Below are 21,814 nucleotides of genomic sequence, written 5' to 3' on the forward strand. Positions count from 1 at the left end.
GGGTTTAAGCCCCCCACCCGAAATCTTACTTAGTATAGAAAAGTAAATTAAATATCTTGCAGAATTTTCACATTTCCAGGCAAAGCCCCCCCGAAAGTTAGCAAAGCCCCTCCCGAAACAAAATCGTAAATACGCCACTGAGACTCTATAATACGAAAGTAAAAGGAGTAAAGTTCTAGAACACTCCGCCCCACTTTTTCCAAGAGTCCAAATCAAGAAATTGGTGTTTTTAAAAATTACTTTTTAAAAACAACCAAATAATAAGACTCCGAACAATTGTGAAAGTAGATGAAACTTTTCTCGCACGTAGGAAGTATAACAGAGGCCACAAATTAAAAGGGAAAATAGTTATGTATAATCTTCGATGTGTATTGTAAGGAAATCAAACGCGGCTCTATTTCAAAGTAACCAATAGACCAAAACGGTTTTATGGCCATATATGAAAAAAATATATAAAACGAGTAACAAATCAATCAATCAATCATGAGATGTAGGAAAAGTCTTACTGACACTTTTGAAAATGTGCCAAGTACCGGTACCTGTTAAATGGTGCTGAATTGGATAGAATTGTAGCAACTTTTTTCACTAAAGGGACTGAAAATGCCAGCGTGGTACCAACGGACCGATCAATGACAAAAAGGGATGAATTTGATAATTGTACCCAGTGTGGCAACACTGTACGGGAAGAAAATAGCCTTCTGAACGGGATCACTTTTTGGTAATTTTCTTTTTCTGGCATTTTTTTTTTCTTTTTACAAAAATAAAATAAAAATAAACATATGTTTAAAACAAGCCTTAAAAATACACATGTTTAAAACAAAATGTTTAAAACGTATATAAAATTTGTTTTAAGCAAAATCAATTGTTCAAAACAAGTTTTAATCATTTGTTTGACACAAAACAACCTTGTTGCTATATATGATTTAGTAAAGGTTATGGAACAGAATCTGTGCTATTTAGAAGAGCAAGCGTACTCTGTCAGACACATGAAAGCTAAACTGTTGAAGTTATTTGTGGAAAGAATCACTATAACTGAAATAAATGTTAAAGTAGATGTTACTTTCAAAGAGACATCTGTTAGAATCCTTAAATACTTTTATCTAAAGATACTGCACCTCAGATTATGAAATACAATACCCTTGACTGTGCAAGTGCCCAATAGAAAGCAGAAACCAAAATAGTGGTGCATGAGCACGCCGAAACCAACCTGTATTGAAGCTTGCATCACTTTTAGTCGAGCTAAGTGGATTATACGCTGACTCAAGGAAGCGATTTTGGTTTCAGTGTGTGCAGATGTAGCGATTTCTTTCAGGAATACTTTTAACACCTCAGGCGAAAATGACATAGGATTTTCAAGATTTTACCCGTCAGCGGAAGGGTTGTACTCCTTGATGTTTCCAAGGACTTCATTGCATTTTTTCTTAACTTCGCTGCAGTTTTTGCTAACCTCAGCTGCTCCTCTACAGTATATTTTTTTCTGACGTTCTCCTCATAAGTCTTGAAGGATGCGATAGTATGCAAAGATCTTAGTTTGTGTCAGGTGGTAGGTTCGCGCGACAAGCCTTTCAGTGTGACGCTTGTCACGGAGTGTGCGGAGGTCCCGCGGAACATCTATTGTAAGAAATAGGAGTTCATTATAAGATTGCGACAGAAAAAAAAAATTGTCGCGCGTCTTCGACACACGAAGTCGCGTAGTATTGCGATGGCCCAAAGTGTAGGGAATCTTGAATTCAAGATTACCCTAAAACGAAATTATGTTTGTAGTACTGACAAGAAATGGCAAAAAATGTGTAATTTATAAATTTAAAAAATATATTTAAAAAGTGATATTAAAACAGTAAGAAATATTATGAGCTTGACATCGAGTTATGAAAAGTTAATAAAGTTACAAAATGTGTTACGAAAAAATAAAATAAAATAACCTAAGTTCTATGCGAGTTTCTATAAATCATAAAATAAACAAATCACCAAGAATCACTAGTTACATGTAAATGAAATGCAGTGAGATACTGCATCAACGTACTGTATTATGTCTATTTCTTGTGATTCAAGCCTTCTTTTGAGTTCCACAATGCGCCGATTAAGACGACACCATTTTGCTTTCCTTGATTTAGCGACGTGTCCCATCTAGAGTTGACACATTGTCTTTTCATTTTCTACTTGCTTCTGTTCAAAAGATCTATAAATATGTATATATTCAAGTGTGGATTCCTTGCTTCCTTGTTTATGTTGAATGCCATGTTTCTGCTCGATTAGTCGTCCTGTCCCCATTGTTATCGCACTGATTCCAAGATTTGCTGCAAGAAAGAAGTGAAATACCGTTAACAAGATTCTTCGAAATAGAGAACCGAAGCAAATAGATACTGATAGAAGTTAATCACTTGTACACATGCAAATGAACTATTCTAAAAAACAATTTGCCTTGAAAAAAAGAGTATATTAATGCAGTTTAGTTTAGATTGTTCTAGAGATATGAATTTGTGCACGAATAATCCAATTTACAAGGTTCTAATCCAGGATGCAGGAAGTTGTCTTTTACATCTGAGAAACAATAGTACAGTTAATATGGAATAATACTTTGGAAAAGTGTAGAAATATAACTTACTTAGGATAGTGTGCCTTATTCTAGTTCAGTCATGTCTCAACCATGTAGTCATGGAAGTCTGGATCTCATGGGACCTCCGGTGAATTTTCCACATGAATAGAAACATAGGATAATCTCTCTTCTGGAACAAGAGATAGTGCAGCAGCTTTTTTTGTTCCATATCCTGACATTTTCATCTTCTCGATACAGTTTAACTAACCCTATTCCTTGAACCTTTCCTCAAATGCTGTGTGAATAGTGAAAATAACATCCTTGGACTTTTGCGTTTGGAAAAATTTTGAAACGCAGTTGACAGCTGACTTTTCAAAATCGGCTGACACGCAAAATTTTTAAATACATGAAAATATAGGAGCAAACATGGATGATTCACGGTTACCGTTTTCACATGAATTTTCATGAAATGATATGACTTTGTCACTGTTCCAGAAGGGGTAGAAAACTTGTTAGAAACTACTCGAGAGATAGACAATTAACTGCAACAGTTTGTGAGTATATTCAACAAATCTACTACAAATTCTGAAGAACTAGTAAAAAGGAAACAACATTTCCAATTACACTTGTATGCATCACATGATTGTGACGCACAGGCTTTCTGTCGATATTTCACATCAGTCACTCATCCCTCAGTTTTACCCATAAGAGCAAGTGTGAGCAGACGATACGTATTGAAGGTATACCATCAGGAGCAAACTTAGTTGGAGCAAGATATTCTAACAATTGATTGGTGATCAGAGGAGAAAGTGAAGAACCCTACCCAATTACTTGTTTGGACATACCAGCACCAAATGCTTTTCTGAATCTAGTGTTTTGCACATGTAAAATTCTCATGTCTTTGTTCCAACTGTTCATGTTTGAGATCCTTTTACTCAAATATGTGCATTAATTGTAGGGAAATTATATCTTGGGAATAAAAAAAACAATAGGATGTAAGTGACATGTTGGCGTGGCATATTTATATATTTTCTTACTTTAAAAAAATATTATATGTATTACAAACAAGGAAATCAGAAAAGTACGCTAGAAAGAAACACAGGTATAAGATTAAGCGATACAAGCTTAATCTGTCATTTGTAACTTTATATTTATCCGACCTACAGAGATGAATAAATACTGTATCAAAGAAAATTTTATTTACAAAATATTTCGTTGTAAGTTCCAAGACCGTATAATCGAACCTAAGGTAAGAAATCAAGAAAATATGATTGTTCCATAGACAGTGGCGGCCAAATTGGATATGGCAGCCATGTTGGATGAAACTCTCAAGTTGGATGTTTGGGGACTTTTATAATATTATTATACTTGATGAAAGGAAACTATCCTGCAAGTTTCATTAAGCTACTAATTTTTGCTGGGTTTGCCAAATTTTTCCACTACATACTGGACTATTTAATAAGAACGCGAAAATAGTTTCAAGAGGAAATGTTAACTATTAATGAGGTGCAGGACTACCAACGCATGCAAGCTAAACCAAGTTTTTTTTTTTTTTTTAAAAATAATAAAAATCAACTTTCGCCTAATAAGAAAATTAACTCTGTGTCATCGTTTTGATTGGCGTTTGCAAAGCTAGAAGGCATTGGGTGAATCTTCAACAGGTGAATCTTGAAACCCCGATAAATACCCTCTTTTCCCCATTAAAACGGGAGATCTCAAAAACACTTTAACACGCATCCGTGTATTCTTATTGAGGAGTTTATATACAACGTTTCATCGTCTTAATTAACAAGATTTTCAGATACTTAATTTTTTGCATAAATGTTGACCCCTTCGTTTTCCCCTACGATGCGAATTTTAATTAAGATAACATGATAAGGTTTTAGGCTAGGCAATGATCCACTCATGTATAAAAAATTAAAACCCGTAGAGCGGTCTAGGAGTAGTTAGGTGCCAACAAATGTTAGGCAAATAGCTCATTAGTTTCAACTAATTTCCTTTTGCCTCCTCCTTAAAATCTGATTGGCTAGCTTTGTCCTCTTCTTTATGGACGTCCCGGCTAGTTAAATTATTTGATGAACGTGAACTTCAAAATGTTTTTATTAGATGAATATTATGTTAGTCTGTAATATAATACGTCCAGCATGGTTTTGACTAGGCGAGATTTCGTCACGCGAGATTTTGAACCCAGATGAGAGTTTGACTTGTGAAATTTTTTGACGTGAGGTTTTGGGCGGCAATGTTTCAGTCAGACGAGATGATTTTCCGCGAGGTTGAGGTCGTGACGTTTCGTTCTTAAGGGAGAGGCAAAGGATTTAAAATTAGTAAAACCAAGACAGAGTACTTACATTGTCCGTTCAGCAAAAGTTTATACAATAATGTAACTGGGCGATGAGGAGGTGGTAGTGATGAAAAAATTCAATACTGAAGGAAAATGCAAGAGTATAAGAAGACGTAAACATCAGAATTAGCAACGGTAAGTCATAATGGAGAGAAGAGGTAGGAGTACTGCATGACTGTAGGTACTAATAACTGTAAGAGCGGGCTGTTAGACGCCGAATAAGAGACAGGAACATAAATCACATGTGGAGATGAAGATGCTGCAGTGGATGTGTGAAGTGACATGGAAGGACATAATTAAGAATGAAGTAACCGAGGAACAATATAAATGGGCCCATAGATGATCCACGGTTTGTGCAAACATCATGTTTGTGCAAACACTGTGTTTGCGCAAACATTCGGCCATACACGGTTCAACTGTTTGCACAAACTTCAGTTCAATTTTGAGTTTGATCGCGTAAACATGTCCACTGAAGCAGCTTGTTTAGCGATAGTAATTGCTTGTGCTTTGGAAGCGGAAAGACCTGTGAAACCAAAACGGAAGAAGAGGGTGTGGTTCAAGAAACGGTCTAAGTTTAGTCATCAAAATTTACCTAGGTAATATCCGAACTTGAGATAAGTTCGACTGTGGACTATAAAAATTATTTACGAATGGATTCAACTACATGTAGTGAAATATTGGAAAGTTGATTTTATTCCTCACTGACTCTCTATCCGCCTTCTAATCTATTTTCTTCATTTTATCCACCAATTTCTCATACGCCGCATTTTTTAGATTCCTGTTTTTATAATCTTCACTCTTTACCTTCCACAGTTCAGATAAATTTCGATAAAGTTCAATAAATTCTCTCCAGAATTCTTGATTCCTATTCATTGACGCCATAGAGCAAGAAATGAGCGTCTGTATGCTAGGCCTCTTACTCGGAAATAAAGCTCGTGTTTACACAAACATGCCCATACACGGTCCACGTGTTTGCGCAAACATCATGTTCGTGTAAACAATTTTTGAACGAGTTCGATGTGGAAAAAGTTTGCGCAAACAGTTCGTACAGCACATACACGGTCAAATTGTTTGCACAAACAGCCTTGTTTGCACAAACCATGGACCGTGTATGGGCACTATAAGTGACATCAGTAGAGAAAAAACTGCAAGAAAGTAGATTGAGGTAGTTTGGACATGTAAGACGAAGACTTCCAGAATACGTAGCTCATCGAGTGGATGCTATAGAACTAAATGGGAAACTAACTCGAGGCCGTGAAAAGAAGAAATAGGAAAATTGCGTGAAGGACGATATGGTGCAGTGTGGTGTTACAGTGGACACTATAAGACAGAAACAGGTAGAGGACAGTTATCCGAAAAGCCGACCCCAGCTAACTAGGAATGGTTTAAGAGAAGAAGAAGAAGGTGTTGACAGTGGCATAAAACTTCTAAAACTTCAAACCAACAAACAAGTTTCTCTTCATATTTGAAAACACTGTGTAAACGAAATTTCAAGCATATATACGTATTATATTATACTGTATGTAGTGACGTTCACTGAATTTCATCAAGGGTGTATTTAAACAGCCATTTTCATATTAATAATTTTTAAATAATAGTAGTAAAAGCACTTAAGCATTCACTATTATCCATCTACCTTATAGCTGTAATGTACCCTACGTCAATTCTTTTTAAGTAATAATTAACAAGGCTTGGTGTCAAAAGATTAACTATCAAGTTTAGAACTCTCTCCACACTTTTAACAATAAATGCTGGTATTGGCTCCAAGGCAATTCATGAACTCCTTTGAAATAATTTTGAAAATTAAACTAATGTTTTGCGAGACATTTTATGAGTCGTCTAACCTAACAGGCATTTGTCTCGTCTAGCTTTGAGTTCCAGAAATTGTTGCTTGCAATTAACTAGCGTCTTTCAACCATATAACGGTAAACTTAATAACTTGTATTGGCGTCTTCAAACACATTGTTTTCAAGAAGCCAGTTGAAAACAATTTTATCTACTCTGAAGTGGCATGTACAATTTGTGCTACGAAATTCATAATACCTAGGTATAACGCAATTAGTACCCGTAGTCTTTGGTTTTATTTCTGGTGTGAGCTCAGGACTATCCAAACATTGTGAAACATTTACAAAGTTACTTGCATTCATAATTATCGAGCTCTGGTGTATAAACCGTAATGGTATAATCCTAGTTCTATGCCCTATGGCAGATCCGCCATAGGTATACAATGATGTTTCATGTTGCCCGTCATGGTATTTATAAAACTTGAAATGAGTATATTGTATCTTTGACTATAATCCAACATGGTCTACTGGCGCCGACTTATCAAAATTATTGGGGGGGATGCTCTGATCACTTAATTAAATGAGTAATCTACTCCCTTTCTGTTTTTAGAATACACTATATATATATATATTCAGTGGCGGCGATTGGACGTTAAAAGTAGGGGGGGGCAAGATATGATCTGAATATGTGTATATCAATGTTAGTGTTCCTGGTTGTTTCTAACGCTTTGTTTGACGAAAGGTTGTATAACTAATATGATACTATATTTTTCAGTTGAAATACCGTATATCGTGTTTCATATTTAATTAAGTAAATTGACAAGAGTAATTTACTTAATTGCTCATGATTCCTTGCTCATGAACATCTTAAAATTCTGTCTGGAAAATTGTGTGATCAGATTATTTAATAACATATTTGTAAAACATATAAATAGAAAGGATAATATTAATCATACTAATGAATAATGAGGTTTGTTTTGTAGAAGTTATATTGAAACTGAGGATTAATGAACAACTTACATTTTTAATTCCACACTTGCCATTAAATGTATGTTATTACTCTTAGAAAATGAAAGACAGTTGAATTGCAATTAAAACGTAATTCCTGTAGCTGTCTTAACTCCAGGGGAAGACAAATAACCAATACACTCTTACGCAACGACAAATATTATATGGTACCATTTTTTCTATGAACCAGTAATATATGCAAAAACTTTACATTTCCAAATGCAATTATGTACATTAACCATTTTAAATTATGGCTTTTTAAAGGTAAATTATTGAATTTCAGTCAATCACCTACAGCATCTATCCTAGGATCACGTTTTACCTCATTCTCTTCAGAATAGAACAACCATTCAAACGGTTCCATTTACGTTTTCGTATCATGTAGCTAAGGCGGGAAATTTTGAGGGAAATCTGGATTTTTCTGATTTTTTCATACTTTGATTCCCTCTGGACCCCCTTTGTTAACGCACAGATCTCAAAATCAGCTGAAAAATACGAAGGGGTGTACTAAATGCGTATAAAAAATTCAAGCTTCTATCTTGAAAACTAAGTGCGGGAAAATGTTTACCAATGAGCTAAGAACATTCCCACAATGCCCCAGATAACCCGTATGCAAAGACACACTGATTCCTTTACAGTAATATAAAATTTTCCTGACAAGGGACATCACCCAATTGTGCGGCTCCGATTTCAATGAAATTTTTCTAGCTGATCGAGGACATATATGTATTATTTGTGATGACAGAATTTTTTGCCATGGTGCATGTTTTCTAGTTTTTTAATAATTTTTAAGTTGTGATGTGGTTATTAGAGATAACTGCAGAAGTCCCTTACTGATCTTTGTAAACGGAGCGTTAATGAAAGAACAACCATGTAGATACATATAAGGCCTAAGGGGAAGTTGTTTGGTAGGTATGATACGCCATCCGTTTGACGGCAGCCATCTTGAAATCCACCATTTTGAATTAAGGTCAAGTTTTTGAATTAGAAATATGGTAATATGATACATAATTTCAGGTTAGAATTTAATCAGGAAGACAATGGTAAAACTAGTTTTGAGATACACCCATTTGGGTAAAAGTTACAGGCATTTAATTGTTCACTTACTACGTGCCAAAGTCTCTTACCTCCGCTTCTAACCCGCGTATTTATGATAATAAGTGGATAAAAGCTTTGGTAATACATATTATGCCTAGAGGGAAGTGATACCGTAAGGGTATCGTTGACGGCAGCCATCTTGAATTAAAGTGAAGTTTGAAAAATGAAAACCATAGCATGTGACACCTCATTTTAATGGAAATTTTTCCCAAAAAGGCAATGGCATGCTTATTTTTGTTTTATAGTTAACCAGTATGAATTTAGGACTGCTTCTAACGTGCACCAAACGTCCATTATTCGATCTTTCAAATTGGCAACACTCCTAATTTTCACCCCATGTTTTAAGATTCCAACTGGCACTTTGCAATTGTTGCCATGGCTCATGTTTTCTAAATTTATTAATTTTTAAAAAAGTTGCGATTTGTCAGTTCGTGAATAGTGTTGGGATAAGCATCCAGCAATCTTTCTGAATTTTGAAGACTTTCAATGTAATTATTTATTTTAAAGGAGAATATATGAAGAACATATGGACCTATGTGACGTAAAGAAATACAAATGAAATTATAACGAATTGGTGTTATACGAACACGAAATTATCAGGCAATGTAGTCTACATGTTGCGCAAGCGACAAACAATAAAATATTTTTAATAAATACAACTTTAAAAGAACAGCATCAATGATAGAAAATATCAAAGAGGCATAATATGACTGTTCCCAAAACATTGTTTGTACCATGAACATAATCTGGAAACAGGTAACTTGTTTATAAAGAGGTGTAACTTAATTGAGTTCCCGATCAATACTGATTATAAATCTTACATACATGAATGATCGACAACAATCGCTAGAAAACGAATGACTTTTTTGTCTGACTAGCTAAAAAAAATTGCCATAGATAATAAATAAATAAACAAATAAATATACAATAAATAAATAAATAAATAAATAAATAAATAAATAAATAAACAATAAAGAAATAAATATAAAACAAAACAAAAGACCCTTGATTTACACAACAATCATATTTCGTTTTCCTTTACGAAGTGAATTTTCATTTTTTTTCTCGTCTTATCTACTAACCATTACAAGCTACGTCTTCGGTATTACCTGAATGCAAAGTTGGAGTTGTTTCATTGTTCGATTATTCATGTCAGTAAACAAGTTTTTGAAGAGCAGGTATAGGAAATAATTACATGGCAAGTCTTCAAAATTCAGAAAGTTGCTGGATGCTTATCCCAACACTATTCACGAACTGACAAATCGCAACTTTTTTAAAAATTAATAAATTTAGAAAACATGAGCCATGGCAACAATTGCGAAGCGCCAGTTGGAATCTTAAAACATGGGGTGAAAATGAGGAGTGTTGCCAATTTGAAAGATCGAATAATGGACGTTTAGTGCACATTCGAAGCAGTCCTAAATTCATACTGGTTAACTATAGAACAAAAATAAGCATGCCATTGCCTTTTTGGGAAAAAATATATTAAAATGAGGTGTCACATGCTATGGTTTTCATTTTTCAAACTTCACTTTAATTCAGAATGGCGCATTTCAAGATGGCTGCCGTCAACGATACCCTTACGGTATCACTTCCCTCTAGGCATAATATGTATTACCGAAGCTTTTATCCACTTATTATCATTAATACGCGGGTTAGAAGCGGAGGTAAGAGACTTTGGCACGTAGTAAGTGAACAATTAGATGCCTGTAGCTTTTACCCAAATGGGTGTATCTCAAAACTAGTTTTACCATTGTCTTCCTGATTAAATTCTAACCTGAAATTATGTATCATATTACCATATTTATATTTCAAAAACTTGACCTTAATTCAAAATGGTGAATTTCAAGATGGCTTTCGTTAAGGTCATACCTACCATACAACTTCCCCTTAGGCCTTATATGTATCTACATGGTTGTTTTTTCATTAACGCTTCGCTTACAAAGGTTAGTAAGGGACTTCTGCAGTAATTTCTAATAACCACATTACAACTCTTAAAAATTATTTAAAAAATAGAAAACATGCACCATGGCAAAAATTTCTGTCATCACAAATAGCACATATATGTCCTCTATCAGCTAGAAAAATTTCATTGAAATCGGAGCCGGACAATTGGGTGATGTCCCTTGTGAGACATCCCGATTTATACTATGATCATTGTTCGTACATCATTCCCTTCAGAATAGAACATACTTTCAAACGGTACCACTCACGTGTCTCCATTATGTACCTGAGGTGGGAAAATCATGAAAAAATGGATTATTTATTTAAAAAATATTCCTTCTTTGTACTTTTTTGCCCCTCTGTACCCCCTGTTTTAACGCAGAGATCTGAAACAAATCTGAAAAATATTAACGGGTGTACTAAATGTGTGTGCAAAATTTAAATCTTTTAGGTGCAAAAGTAAGCCCGCCAAAAATAATATTTCTACAATAATCCAGATTCCCGCATAAAAAAGGATCTCAGGTAAAAATTCCTTGTGACATCCCTATTTATACTAGGATCATGGTTCGTACATCATTCTTTTTAGAAGAGAACAGTCTTCCAAACGGCACTATTCACATGCCTCCATCATGTATCTGAGGAGGGAAAATCGCGAAAAAAGGATTTGTTAAAAATATATCCTTTTTTTTTTTTTTTTTACCTTTTTGCCCCTCTGGACCCCACTGTTTTATCACAGAAATCTGAAAATAATCTGGAAAATATTAAGGGGTACACTGAATGTGTGTGCAAAATTTCAATCTTCTAAGTGCAAAAGTAAACCCTGCAAAGAGTAATAAAAATATTTTTAGTTATGACGTCATCACACTACGTCTCGACGCAGAAAGGCGTGAAAGTATATGTAACATATTCTACAATGCCCCCAGGCTTGAGGAAAAAAACAAGTAAAAAGCTTGTTTTGGTAATTTTTTAAATCGAATAATGAAAATTCTAGCCAATCACCGAAAAATAGATGATATAATTTAAAGAGTTGAGTGGTCATTTCAAAAAAGTGGGGGGGGGGGAACTGCCCCCTCTTGCCCCCCTAATCGCCGCCCATGAATATACTATTAAGTCCTCCACTGTTTCCTGCCAGGGTTTGCTTAACGATTTGAGGCAGTCGCCTCTAGGCAATTTCAACATAATCTCCTCTTTTGTTTTTCTTCCTCTCTCGGAAGTTTTGTCTTTTTTTATTCCTCAAAAGTTTGAGACTGGGAACGTATTAAGTTTTTTTTTTTTTTTTTTTGCCAGCTTGGCACTTAATCCCGAACGAGATTTTTTATATTATTTTGGTATCTATATCATTCCATTTTTGTTTTAATCATAAGACATAAAATACACACAAATAAAAAATATGGAGCTCACAATATAATTAAGATACGCACAAGCCAAATGGTTTTCCTTCATCTGTTGACTACTTGAAAGTTAGATTACTACCTTAATGTGGAATTTTGTTTTAATTCTTACCGGTTTTATACTGGTTGTTCATCACCTGTTTACTTACTACGATAAAATAATAGTAACTCCACAATTAATTTCTTAATATAGGTCGAAGTTCGCCTCACGCCTTTTACCTTCTTGAGGCACACCGATTGCGTAACACAGGACTAGAGGAAGAGATTTTGAGAATAGCTGAACATTGTACAGATCAATATTGCCTAAACTTCGTGTTGATGACCTCGATTGGTTCAGGATTAACTAAATAATATATATTGGTATAATTGCCATACAACATATAACATATAACTTCACTATTGAAACTCTTCCCAGCAAAAATACTAATAAAATTAATCCTCAGCTTAGTATATAGTAATAAGCTGTATTTTGTTCCTTCCGATTTGTCCTTCCCAAAGCTGATGATATAGTTTTCTTATGTCCCCCAAAGTTGATGGTCTAAATAGAACATTTAAAATGTGTATTTAAAGTTAAATTGATGTTGTACAATTCTGAGTCAACTTTGTTAGCAAAACGAAATAATACATTAAATCTCCTAAGCAAAGTTATTTGAAGGTCTCCCACATCGTTAAGATTGGGTGCTCTGCCCGCACATTATTAACATTGGGGTTCGGGTCCCCCAAGCCCCATGGAGCCAGCGCCTATGCCTACGAATATAGGCATTCGAAGAGTGAACTTGTCTTACATACAAAGAAGTTCGGTCGCTCCTGATTTAGTTTGTCGTACGCCATTTGTCTGGTCGTAGTTCTTCATTAATTATGGCGGCTTTTACATAGGACGAATCGGGCATCTATCCATTGCCTCACGCATGGAAGGACCCTGTCAATCAGACTAGTACTCTTAAGTTTTTTTAAGAAAATGTTTATCGACAACAAATTATGTATGGTTCAATAAAATTCTGAAGCTTAGAAAATCCCGAATAGTCAAACCGATTACAATTCTTCAAGTAGCCCATCTGCAGACACCAACACATTTACCATGAATAAAAATATTATCATGGCTCTTCAATTGAGCTTCTCCGTGGCTAAGCGGTTAACGTACGCGCCTTTGGCGTCGGAGACCCGGGTTCGATACCCGCCGGGAGCTCATGTGGTTCGGATTCCACGTTAATCAGTAGGTCCAAGTCTCAACCTCGCTGCTGAACGAGGCGTTAAACTCAACAACAACATGGCTCTTCAATTCATCCTGTGATATTTCTTTAGATCAATATCCACCTGAGAAATTCTCTGCGACGTCATCAATACACACTTTTTAACTTTGAGGAAGCTTCAAAGATTAGCGAGAACATTCAATTACTGGGAGAATCTGGTATAAGATTAAGAAAGAAGTGTTTGCCATCGATTAAGGGAATTATAACAAAATAATCGTAACTTTGTACAGTGTACACTTCCGTGTTTCTTTATTAATATAGGATTGGCAAAATCTTGGCCCATTACTTTCTCAATTTTTATGATTTGAAGCATGCTTAGACCAGTGTCTCAAACACTGGTTGGTAAACGCAAAACAAAATAGCGAGTACGATAACTGCTTACTAGGGAAAAAGTATTTGTATATTACGATATCGAATTCACTACTATTACCATGATTGTTCCTGATTTTCCTATTTATATTACAGAACTGTTTCCTGTCTACATAGTTAGCGTGGGAAATTTTGTTCCATTCTCTCATGGGAACTATAGGTCAACTTTCATAGGGCATTAGTGCTGAAAAAATGTAAAACTTCAAACCACTAATAAACCTATTTACTTTATAAACAGAATTTCGAATAAATTAATTTTGTCAAAGATGAATTGAAAAGTATAGAGCGACGCAAAGCTTCTTATTATATATATATTCTCAAAACAAATTATATTTACCACAGAGAACTAATGTCAATCTACTGTTCGATAGATGTCCTCGAACTCTTTTCCAAAATCATTTATCTTTGGCAATTTTTATTATTATTGTAACATACATCTTAAGTTGGTTTCGATTTATATTTAACCAGCATAAATGCCTTTGAACCTGACAATTGTTAAGAATTGATGATTTGACTTAATAATTGTTATTACTTAAGTCACTTGAAAATTTTACTATGCTCTTTGTTATTTTCTTCTTTTCATTCTTTCCTTTTCTTCTTTTTCTTTCTTTCTTTTTTTCATGAAAACGAGGCTTAGTATACAGAATACGAATACACAGACATAGTCTTCAATATCTTCCTTTGCCCTGTTTTTAGAGCCTATTTTAGAAGTTTGGGAGACGGAGTTATACTACGTGTCTGTACTTTCAAAAATGTTTGGGAAAAATCAATACCCGCGCCATCTCTTGCCCAAAGTTTTACCTACGTACTCACTAAGGTACACTACACAAAATACTAGACTGCGTGTGTTAGATGTTTCCATTGATTTTTTAGCTTCTTTTCGGGGTGGGCGTGCCCCCGTTATCTCTCGCTCGGGTCGGTCGGCCGCTCGATGAAAGTATCTTTTTCTCTCTTTCCGTGAGCGACAAAATTTTAACATTCCCCGCCAAAATCGATCGCAGCGCCACTCAGCGGAGCAAAGTGAGAAGCTAAACAAGTCATGCGGTGTGATGTGTTTTCCTAAACTATCACGGTGAGGCGCTAGTGATCGGAGTGGCGCCAAGTGGTGCGTTTCGGAGACTTGGCTGTAATGAGTTTCCCTGCGGGCCTCGGGGCCGATTCACTCAGCCATGTGTCTTGCTTCTTGGTGAGCTGAGCCAGTGATTTGGTAGTGCAGGTTGGAGTAAGAACCGCGCGTATCTCGGTGACCGATTAAAGTGGATTTTTAAAGCGATTTTTTTAATATCTCGAGTGTGGAGTTAAAAAGAAAAAAAAGTGTGCTAAAAACGTGTTATAGTCCCTTTTGTTTACTTATATCATTTCCTCTGTGACATAAATAAATAAATAAAAATAATTTAAAGAAAACACAGGTTGATAAAGTTTACACTTTCTTATGGGGGGAAAAGGGGACAAAACCCAATGGTGAATACGGAGTTATCACCTCCCTCCTCGCCCCCAAATGAATCAGTGTGAAACAGTTATCAGTTATTAGATACCAGTGAGTTTCCGAATTATTTTTGGATTCCGTCAGCCGCCTAATGCAAGTGACGTGCGCGGGAAGTTCCCTTTAATCATGGAAGTGACGATGATTTGAAAATATAAAAATAAGATTTTTCTGTGTACATTTGGATAAAAATTACACAGCAGATAATCGAAGAAAACCACGGTTCAACCACGAACTAATTTGTCTGTCAGAATGAAGATCACTGCAATGGGAATTTTGGATATTTTTCTATTGTTATACCTCACTTCGCAAGGTGTAGCAGCAGCATCAGGTAGGTGTTGCTAATTTTGATGATTTTGTTCGTACGTTTTTCGGCTTGTTCTTGGTTAGAGAAGTTGTGTCTGTTATTTATATCTCTTTCTTAGCCTTTGCTAATAACGTTCCTTTTATTATTGTTTTAATTTCTAGTTTCTTTTAAAGAGAATGAAGTGAACAATGCAGTGTGTTAAGATTTGAAACCATGATCGTGATTCCATGCAACGATCTTGTACGATTGTTTTGTCAGATTTCGTGGTTGCACGATGAGCATTTCGTGACCTGGTGGTCAGGGATTTTTGTTATTACCAAATGAGAAAGGAAGAAAAAAAAAGTACTTCTTAACCTTACGGTTTAGGTATCCTTTTTATTTTCAATCTCCACCCCAATAGCAAATGTTCCTAAAAATAAATCTTAAAAGAATTGAAGAAAAAAAAAATATTGTTCATCTTATACGATTTGTTATAGGTTTCGCTGTTTTCTCCAATATTTACATTTGATTATACATTTTGTGTACGACGGATTCAGTCAGTGGGCGTGTTCGCATAGGTACAGATTCTCTTAGAAGCAAGGATTGGCCGTCAACATTTTGTTTCTCGAAAGGACATTCAATAGTTCCGGCCGCTGTTAGTCCTGAGTTCGATTTCCTTGCGTGACAGATGATTAAATATTCTCTCAATCAAATTCACTCAAAACGCAAATGGTTGTTCTTGATTATCCTTACAAACTTTGTACTTAACTGAAGGTAAACTTTTCACTGCGAAGTTAATCCATCACCCAGCACTGTGATGGAAATTGATATTTAATTATTTCAGTTCTGTAAAGAACCAAATTGGTATTTCAGAAAAAAACATTTGTTTTTATGTCGTCAAGTCGTATAATTAATTGCCTTGTCCTCACGTCCTGCATTTTAAAAGAAGACAACTTAGAAAGAAGTAAACTTCTATATTTACAAAAATTTGAACGTGTCAGAGCTACAGAGGAAGCTTTACTAAATTTTTTGTGGATGTAAGTGGTATTTTTTTTTCAGTTAAACAGTGGCGTCACCAAAAATTCAGTTTTGGAGCGAAGGGCTTCGTTTTGAGTTCTGTTTGTGTGTATTATGTGCGGGTCTTCATTCCATATTTTACTTAATGTAATTAGTGATTCGAGTTCTAACTATCTAACTTAATAGTCTATGAAACCCGGAGGTTCAATACCGCGTTCACAAAAGCTCTCCGCTGATTTCTGTCAGCCAACTTGATCCAGTTTCTACTTGGTATTCCTATTTCTGCGAAATTCATCTTAATCTTCTATCATCTGCACTTAAGTCTTCCTAATGGTCGTTTTCCGATTGGATTTACAGTTAAAATTTTCAAAGCGTTCTCGCTTTCTTTCATTCCGGGTGCATGACCTATCCACGTGAGCCTCCTAGACTTGATGACCTCAACTATGTCAAGTTCGTGATTTATTATTGTCACAATATTAGAAATAAACATTCTTTGCTATGTAGGGTTAAGGTCACGTCTGTCATTACTTATACCAGGGGCGGATCCAGAAGAGGAAACTTTCTTACTTTGTATAGCCCTATAAGTAAAACCCATCCCAGAGTTTGGAACTCTTAAAAGTAGCTCTATCAGTAACCACCCCCCTTCCCCGAGAAGTCCGTCCTGGATCCACCCCTGACTTATGTTGATTCTACTGAAAAAACATATTAGCACTTTCAACTTCCCATTCTGTTCGTATAAATGTGTTTATTCAATATTACTGTTGATTTTGAGGGGTTTCAGAGATACTTGTGGGTTCTTACACTTTTTTAAGAAGGGGTGGCAGCATCACTGATTTAGTACAGTATAACTAATTATCCGAACTCCCGCTATGTATCGCCAGGTACATAATATATATAATTAGAAAATAAAATGAATTGCAAACTGTTTATTCGTTGGTGGAAACCCTTTAGATTCCTATTTACGAGTAACCAGTTGTTAAATTTTATATGTAATTTGAATTTTTTGTATTTAAATATATAATATTTAATAACAAAGTAGTAAATGTTGTCTTGATTTCAATATATTGGCCTAGTTTTTATTAAACAAAAGCAAATTTAGATATTATTTCGTCTCTAAACATATTTATTTCTTTAATGATTTTCTCAACTATCCAGATTTCTGCATAGACTAAAGGAGACGCTGGTGATGATAATGAATGAGACAGTGAAATAAAGAAAATTGGTGCAAACGGAAGAACTCTGTTAAACCCATCCGTCCACTATAAAGCATAATTGGCGCGAGGTGGTATTGAACCAGGTACCCCACGCATCAGAGGTGAACTTTTCATCACTGTCCGGATAATTGGAGTTTCATTATATCATTAATGTCCAACTAGCTGTAATACTCAAATTTGTTTCCTATGGTTATAGCAACGTAACGTTCCTTTTTATCTCTTTGCCGAGGGAGACCTGGATTCGATTCCCGGCGGGAACTCATGTAATGTGGTTCGGATTCCACGTTAATCAGTAGGTCCCGTTTCATATAGCATCGCTGCTGAAAGGGACGTTAAGCTCAAAATCAACTCAATTCAACGCCCCTTTTATCGTCGAGGCTATATCAGACGTAAGCCTACAATTTAAAGTGGAATCCAAACCACCGTAGTGCGTTCAATGCTTAGTATCGGACTCGGAACTGTGTGCACCAAAGACGCACATGCTTACCACTAGATCAGAGAGAAGGGTTAATACTCAAACTATAAACATGTGTGTTCTTTCTCTTATTTGAATCACATGTAAAATCCATACTTCAAGGTATTTCAGTCCATAGGTTTCTGAAGTGTTCTTGATAAATGGACAATACATTAGCTGCTATTATAATTATTTATGCCGTTGACTTGACTTAATTTGAATCTGAATCCTTTGCTTTATGGCATTAGTTAAATAGACAAATACTGTGTGCTCAGCGGAAATCGAACCTTGGACTCATGCATCAAAGACAGGTATGTAGATAGTTACTGTGAGTTGGTACCAGAAATACTATTTTAGAAAGAGACGATGATAATTTTCTTAATTCTTAACGCCTGATGCCAGTAATTACTGTAAATCAATGGTTTGATCAGTGACTGACAGAAAAGATACGGGGCCGCGCGCGCCCTCTTGAACAAAAAATGTATCTTCTCGAGACAAGTTGACAAAAGTATTTTTCCTGTCAATATATTATATCTGTAATCTGCTGTCACTATATTGTTACTACAAACTAGTGAATATTTCCATGTAGTTTTTGGTAAGGGCGGTCCCGAGTTCGATTCCCGGTGAGTAAACTCGGTCGAAAGAATGTAAAAGCTTTTTCAGGTCAGCCATCCTGAGTGAGGTTTCCTGAGTTTTTCTCATTCACACCAGGCAAATGCCGGGATGGTACCTAACATAGGTCCCAGGCAGCTTCCTTCCTTCTCTTTCCTCGGATAGTGTGAATCCCGTCGTCGAAGGGCGTCATCCCTCACGTGTGACAAGCCATAGATACCGAAAGCCCAGAAATCTAATTTCTAAATCTCCTTAATAATTACCATGTATAGGGGATAATATTCCGTGCCCCCTCCACCTCTTCCAGCCTTTCGCCCAAAAATGAAGAATTATAAACCTCCCGAAACCAAAAGTCTAACTTGCTAAGAGATTATAAGAATTCTTGAAAGTGTTTTTCTGTGATGATGCGTTCCGTCATCTCCGCCATTATAGTGAATAAACGAAGCCTTGCCAGTCTGATGAGACATATATTTTTAAGAAAATAAAAGCAAGAGACTTCAAACCGAGCTAAACAGAAATTTTACATAAGCTGTAGAATGGAAGCTATAAGAGAGTTACGAAAAAAAACATGCAACTTTTCTCCCGTTACCTAATTTCAAAATTTCCGTCGTTTCTGTTGCAGCAGGAGAGCATGTAGCTAAAAACATTCACACTAAATAAAGACATCAAAAGTTATAAAGAAAGGACCAAACAAATGGATTAATTACTGTTATAGACATATCAAATTTTGGTGATAGTGGAACTTAAGAGCTCATATCCAAAATTGAAATTAGCAAAATACACACACACACACACACCTATGTATATATGTGTGTGTGTATGTATACGTATATATTAGGGATGGCTTATCCCGGAATTTTTACTTTGCGGAATCCGAAAAGTAAAATCGAAAAAATCCGGATTTCGGAAAAGTTTTGGATTTTTTCTGAATTCCGGAATTTCTCTAATCCGGAAAGTGAAATTTCCGGTTCCGAGAAATAAATTTTACGGAATATGGATTTCGCAAAATAAATATTTCGGAATAAGTTCCGCAAAATTTTGGCCACCCCTAGTATATAAATATATAATATGTAGTCTACGAATGTATGGCTGGCTGGATGGATGGATGGAAAATATCGAAAATACCACCATCAGGAAAGTTCTGGGTTTATCCCTAACCGATATCTTTACTGTTTATAGAATACTTAAGAAGAATATTTGTAGCCTGATCTCAGTGATGCTGTTATCCAGAAGATTAAGATATCTTTGTTTAGTATAACGGGGAAAAATAACAACAGTGGAATCTAAGGTATTCTTGACTAATATTACAGACCGAACCTGGTATCTCAGAAAGGGAAGTGAGCGCGCCACTGATAAGTAATCTGCTTGACTTTAAGATATTAGTTAAGGACTGGTACAGGATTAGGAACTGACAGCATAGTTGAGATGTATGATGGAATCATAATATTACTAAGTTAATTTGTTTCGCCTTTTAAGCTTTGGGAGAAAGGATTCATGATCTAATTGTGTGTTAGCCATTCAAAAGACTAAGAAATATCAGGCTTTGTTACAGAACTACTATGTTGGTTCGGGGGTGCGGTGGCTCAGTGGTAGAGCGTTCACCTCTGGTGTTTGGGGTCCCTGGTTCGACCCCAGCTCGCGCCGTGTGGACTTTGTGGTGGACAAACACCGTGCTCGTGGGTTTTCTCAGGGTTCTCCCGTTTCATCCCACTTTCTTTATTCCGCCATTTCATTCATTTCTCATCATCACTGTCTCCTTTGGCCTAACCGACATATCCTTGGGACGTTAAAGATTTCATTTTTACTATGTTGGTTTGAGAGCTACGTGTGAAAGTCTTGTTATTCCATACGGTTACTTCGTAGGATGTGTTTTCTGCTGGTCGCAGCCCAACTCCACATACTTTAATCTTGACAGGCTAAAATTGGAATTAGTTTTGTTCTATAGTGTAAATGAAACTAGTAATGCGAACAATGACGATTTTTATACTTATGAAGACTAAAAGGAAAGCTACAATCCCCTCCACTACACGAAAATGGACACTCAGTTGTCCTTTACAGCTGCAAATAGCCTTGATTCTACGAATGTTTTGAAAACGAAATTCGTAGTTTAACATCTCACTATTATATTCTTTAGGCTAAGAGAGATAAATGATCGATAAAAATGAATGATTATTATGGAATTTGTTAGAAACAAGGAATCTGATGGTGAGCATTCCCTACCACTAATGAGGCGCTGTTCCATTTGTCGTAATGTTCTTTCTACCGAAGCCATTTTCTTAAACTGATAAGTAATGTGTAGTTTAATGCCACAAACCTAACAATTTTCTAAAACTAAGTACGCATACTTGCTTTTGACCCAAGAAAGGAAGGTAACTTCCTCTTGGTTATAGAGTTACCATACCTGACTTAGACGCGAAATATCCGAGTTCAATTCATTATGGAGTTAGTGTGGTTCGGATACATCTGAAGCTGCAGTTGTCCGTCCTGTATTGTCGTATCGCTAAAAGAGGTCATCAAGCACCAAATAAACCAAAAATAAATAAATTTAATGCTCGAAAAATGTGTATCACTGAGATGCACTCTTGTAATGTTTAGAAATCTCTACAACCTAAGTGTAGAAAAATGCATGCTAAATCTTACGAGTAGAAAACCCGATAATTTGTTTCTGCAAGTTCATAGATAATAGTTGAAGTATATATATATATATGTATACATATGATTCTGCCCCCTTTCTTTCATGGTTAAGAGGAAACATATATTGGTTTCACCTTTCACACTTTAAGCGATAATTTTACTCCAGGAAAGAAATCAAGTTCTTGCTTGTATAAGAAGCTTGTGTTCTGCTGTTAGCTTTCTTACTTTTGTCATTTCGAACAAATGATGGAAGAAAGGTTGGTGTGAGAGAGAATATTTAAAATTTATGTGAATTAATGATATAAGTGATATATTTTCCTGACTTTAATATATCTTAAATTTAGGGTGCACTAAAACAACAAATTTTGTCAGAGAAATTATAAAAACATTAAT

General features: G+C 35.7%; 1 long non-coding RNA gene across 1 annotated transcript in view; it reads right to left on the reverse strand.

Moving 5' to 3' along the window:
- Positions 1–1,868: 1,868 nt before the first annotated feature.
- The window catches only part of LOC145694241 (uncharacterized), a 198,956-nt gene continuing 179,010 nt past the window's right edge, over positions 1,869–21,814 (reverse strand). Inside the window, exon 2 of the long non-coding RNA XR_014132973.1 lies at positions 1,869–2,297. This is a non-coding gene — a long non-coding RNA (uncharacterized LOC145694241). The remainder of the gene's footprint in view (positions 2,298–21,814) is intronic.

Source organism: Thermobia domestica, chromosome 9 (assembly GCF_964235325.1).
Source record: "Thermobia domestica chromosome 9, izTheDome1.hap1.1, whole genome shotgun sequence".
NCBI lineage: Eukaryota > Metazoa > Arthropoda > Insecta > Zygentoma > Lepismatidae > Thermobia > Thermobia domestica.